Here is a 5,466-nt window from a genome sequence, read left to right as displayed (position 1 = left end):
AGGTCTGAGCTGACTTCTGGTAACTCATTGGTAGTACACTCACATGATCACAGCTAGCTGTTGTAAACTATGAAAGCTAAGACCAAAACACAGAAAGAGAAGTTTTGAAGGAAACAGAGACAAGCCAGAGTATAGAAAAGGAATTTCTTTAGCTCATAAAGAAGTAAGAGACAACATTGCATTGGAATAATAGACTTAAAAATATTTTATGGAGCAAGTGATTGATTACGTTGCTCCCGTTCCACAGCAGAGCAGCGGGGTTCCGTTCCCGGCTCTGGCTCCCGACTCCATCTTCCTGTCAAGGCCGACCATGGGAGGAAATAGTCTTGACTCAAGTAATCAAGTAATTGGGTTCCTGAGACCTGGATTGAGTGCCTGACTCCTGGCTTTGGTTCTCAGCCCAGCACCAGCTGTTCCAGGCACTTTGGGAGTGAACATTATATGGGCTGTCTCTGTCCATCTGTTTATCTGTCTTTATTTTTCTGTTTCTCTGACTCTCAAATAAATAAATAAATAAGATTTTAAAAATTTTGTGGAAAAATGGAATTAAAAGATTTATTTTGATGTAAAAACATCTGCAATCCATGCATTATTTTCTTTTTTTTTATTTATTCATTTGATAGGTAGAGTTATAGACAGTGAGAGAGAGAGAGAAAGGTCTTCCTTCTGTTGGTTCACTCCCCAAATGGCCGGCGCACTGAGCTGATCTGAAGCCAGCTGTCCCAGGCCACAGCAGAGAGCTGGACTGGAAGAGGAGCAACCGGGACAGAATCCAGCGCCCCAACCAGGACTAGAACCCAGGGTGCCGGCGCCGCAGGTGGAGGATTAGCCTAGTGAGCCACGGCACCAGCTCTTTTTTTCTTAAAGATTTGTTTATTTGAAAAGCAGAGCCAGACACAGAGGGAGATAGAGATAGATGAGACAGAGAGAAAGACAGAGAGACAGAGATCGTCCACCCACCGAGTCACAGTCCCAGTGACCGGGTCTGGGCCAGACCAAATCCTGGAGCCAGGAACTCCTTTCAGGTTTCTCATGTTGGAGGTAGCAGCTCAAGGGCTTGAGCCATCATCAGTTGCCTTACCATGTGCGTGAGCAGTTGTATCCGGGTCTCCCACATGGGTGGCAGGGGCCCGAACACTTGAGCCATCTTCCGCTGCCTCCCAGAAAGCAAAAACAGGAGGCTGGAGGGCAAGTGCAGTAGTCAGGACACAAGATGTTGTTATATTTCCTGTGTTCTGTCTTCAAAACACAAAGCAAACTTGAGATTGGCTATTCAGATATTCATCGCCAAGCCTAGCCTGCATTAAACTCATAACGGCTTGTTTATTCCTACTTATTTTTTTCTGTTTACTAGAGAGTTCATGTAGAAAGATCGAAACTCACAAGAGCTTTGCTGTGGGCAGCCATGGTTTTAGGAAAGATGGGCACACAAGGAAGAAGGCTCCACCCCAGATTAGAGGCACTCGCATCCCACTGGTCCACAGAGCAACAGGGAGAATTGTATTCTGAGCTGTAGTTCTGGGAGTACTTGATTCAGCCCGTGTGAGTCAGAGGGGCCTCCCTGGAGGATGAATCCCTGGAGTTGGACCCATGCAGCAGGGTTTGTGTCATGAGAAGTGGGGAAGAGTATTCCACAGAAAGGACATGGCTGGAGAAAGGCACAGGAGATGTACAGCGGGTCTTACTGAGACCTGGAGAAGATGTTATGGTGATGGTGAGGAGTGGGGCACGGGCTCAGAGGTGGCAAAGGGACTGAGAGGACTTGCCCAGAGATTTGGGATGGGGTTGATGTGGGTCAAGTGTTTCTTTGCAGTGAAGACAATGTCTTTCTCCAATCCACACTGGCCATTTACTCTCAACAAAGGGCGTGAGAGTCAGAGGGGACTAGGGACTGAGGCGTCCCTGGCAATGCAGGTCTCCAGTTCCTGCAAGAGTCTCCATGGAGATCACCCAGCTGGCTCCTGCTGGAACCGGGACAAGAACCATGTGTCCTGACTCCTTTTCCAACTTCCCTCATTAAACAGGGATGTCAGGTAGGACGACAGAGACTGGCAGCACCTTTCTCCTTGTATGTGTTACAGATGAAGACCAAGAAACACTGGAACCCCAAGAATAAACACATAAGCACATATCCCTTGGCTGCTGGGCCAAAAAGGTCAAAACACGTTGGACAAAGTCCGGGAAACTCTGCAAATGACGCCTGAGGATTGTTACACTAAGTAGAATTTGACGTATTTGGGCCATGAAGATGTGTAGTGCAGGGAGCACCTGCCTCTTTGGAATAAAACACAAATGGAACCTGCTGGAGTTGTGCAGTGACACTGTCCAAATAAGGCTTTCAACCCTTCCTCCAGACACAGTGATAAGAGCACTTAAACAAATCTTAACTGACACATAATAATCGCATGTGTTTATGAGGCACTGTGTGGTCCTTAGATATGTGCATACAATGTATAATGAGCAAATTAGGGTAATTTAGCAATTGCATCTCCTTAAACATTTCTCATTTCTTTGCGCTGGAGAACTTTGGCACTCCTCTCTTACAGTTCTTTATAAAATGTAGAAGAAGTTGTAACCTGCTGCCCCCTTGCTGTGCTGTAGCTAGAACTTACTCCTCCTGTTTTCTCTGGTACCCGCTCTTCAGCCTCCCTCCGTCCTCTCCCCCACCCTTCCTAACCTCCAGTTGCCACCGTTCCACACTGTACTTCTAAGAGAGCAGCAGTCTTTTAGCTTCCCCAGTGAGTAAGAATCCCGTGGCATGCATCTTTCTGTTCCCAGCTTGTCTCAGCTCATGCCTTCCACTTCCATTGATGTTGCCACAAATGGTAAGGCTTCCTTCTCTCTCTCTCTCTCTCTCTTAGATAGCACTCCATCAGAGAGCACATTCTGGAGATTGACCCAGGAAGGTGATGTGGACTGAGACTCTGAACACGTGGTCTCCCCACGTGCTACTAAGCCAGTGAGGCAGGGCTCAGCCCCCAGACCTCAGCTCCAGGAGCTCTGGTCTAGACTTCATTCCAGTCACAAAGGTTCTGAGAAGGGGGGAGTCTCCCACCCCTAGGAAGGTGTGTGGCGGGCAGTCTCATCCAGGTGGCAGGCTACAGAAAACTGCCCTTCTTCCTCCCGCAGCTCGGCAGGGTGGGAACCCAACACAGCTGTCAGCTTCAGGAGCCTCACGGTTGCCATGGGTTACGTGAATTCAAAACTAAAAGGGGAACCAAAACAGCCCCTTCAATACCAGTGCTCAAGTGGGAAGCTGAACGAAGTGCTATGCCACCTGACAAGAAGACAGGAGACGCCTGGGCACGGGAGGGAGCCTAGGGCCTCAGCCGTGGACAGCTGCTGCCTGGGGCTCAATTTGTTAACAGCTGCTAAGAATATTCTCTCTGCGTGGTGCTTGCAAGTCATGGTGACCACCCAGAGACACAAGCGTGAACGTGGAAAGTTCAGAACTATGCTGTTCCACGTGGCCGTGCGTCCTTGGAACAGCATGTGCTGTGAGCTCAGCACGCCCAGCAGCTGCCAGAGCCGTAGTACACGAGAAATGTAAAATATCACGCTGGTATTTTGAGGCTATCTCAGATCATAGTCATTATACTGGGTTCTATAAAATAGATCTCGTAGATGGTTATGATGCTGAGTTAAGTAGTTGACTTAAGTAAAAACATGGAATTAATTTCATTTGTTTTCACTTTTTTTAAAAAAAATTTTTTTTGTTTATTTGAGAGACAGAAAGAGAGAGAGCAATTTCATCTGCTGGTTCACTCCCTGAAAGTCTCACAGTAGGTACTGAAGCTGGGAGGCAGAAATTCAACCCAGGTACCTGACACGGGTGGCAGGAACTTGACTACTTGAGCTGTCACCTGCTGTTTCCCAGGGCGTGCAGTTAGCAGGAAGCTGGAGTCATGATCAGAGCCTGGTACCAAACCCAGGGACTCAAATGTGGGCCGTGGGCATCTTAACCATTAGGCCAGCTACCCGCTTCACTTGTTACTGTTTTCATGTGTCTGCTAACAAACTCGAAATTACACCTGCTGCTCTCACTCGTGAGGTTTGTATACTTCCCCTGACGGTCCTGAGTCAGATCTGTGAGTAATCCATTCCAGAGACGCATCCTAACCTCTCTCCTACCCTCCCAGCCTGCACTTGTTCTTCCCTTTCTCTTACCTTTTATACTTACCTCTCCTTTTTTTTTTTATCCTCTCTATTTTACACTCAACCAGCTGGAGAAATGGCTCACTTCTCCCATTGTATGGAGACTAGCAGTTAAGTTTTTTTAAGGTTTTATTAATTTATTTGAGAAGTAGAGTTACAGGCAGAGAGAGGAAGACACAGAAAGGTCTTCCATCCACTAGTTCACTCCCCAGATGGCCACAATGGCCAGAGGTGGGCTGATCCGAAGCCAAGAGCCAGGAGCTTCTTCTGGGTCTCTCACGTGGGTGCAGGGGCCCAAGCACTTGGACCGTCTTCCACTGCTTTCCCAGGCCATAGCAGAGAGCTGGGTCAGAAGAGGTGGAACACATACCAGCACCCATGTGGGATACTGGCATCTCAGGCAGAGGCTTAGCCTTCTACACCACTGCACTGACCCCCAGCTAACAGGTTTTGTTTTTTTTTTTAAGATTTTTTTATTTTTATTTGACAGGTAGAGTTACAGACAGTGAGAGAGAGAGACAGAGAGAAAGGTCTTCCTTCCGTTGGTTCACTCCCCAAATTGCCACAACGGCCGGAGCTGCGCTGATCTGAAGCCAGGAGCCAGGTGCCTCCTCCCGGTCTCCCATTCGGGTGCAGGGCCCAAGCTCTTGGGCCATTCTCCACTGCTATCCCAGGCCACAGCAGAGAGCTGGACTGGAAGAGGAGCAACCAGGACTAGAACCTGGCACCCATATGGGATCCCGGCGCTGCAGGCAGAGGACTAACCTAGTGCACTATGGTGCCGGCCGCCCAGCTAACAGTTTTTAAATGAATCACTAAGTGCCAGAGCTTTGTCTGCCCTCTAGTGTATAATACGTGCCCCCACTAAACTATCTTATCATTATTAGCCCAGAGAGCTTAAGCCACCTGCCCAAGGTCATAGAACCAGTCAGTAGAGAAACTTGATTCAAACCCCAGGAAGTCTCTCTCCCAGGCCCTGTCTGCAGAGCCTAGAGGAACAGGACATTGGGCAATCTTAGTGGATACCTGTTTTGAACAGTTAATCACCTTCTCCTCATTCGTGCAGCCAGTTAGGCCCAGGTAAGAGCTTGGTGAAGGTTACATATAGTGGTGGGCTCCTCTCGTGTGTCCACTGGGGCCCTGGGCTGAAGTGGGTCCCATCCGCACACTCACATGTTGAAGCTCTGAGCCCCAGCAGGATGCTCTCTGCAGGTGGGGCTTTGGAGAGCTACTTGGGTTCACCTGAGGTTATGAGGAGGGCATGCCCTGTGATGGGGTCACTGCACTTATAGGAGGAAACACCAGGGGCTT

Source organism: Oryctolagus cuniculus, chromosome 4, assembly GCF_051225735.1.
Source record: "Oryctolagus cuniculus isolate XC-2025 breed Fujian yellow rabbit chromosome 4, ASM5122573v1, whole genome shotgun sequence".
In the NCBI taxonomy this organism is placed as follows: Eukaryota; Metazoa; Chordata; class Mammalia; order Lagomorpha; family Leporidae; genus Oryctolagus; species Oryctolagus cuniculus.
Note: the sequence above shows the minus strand (reverse complement) of the source record.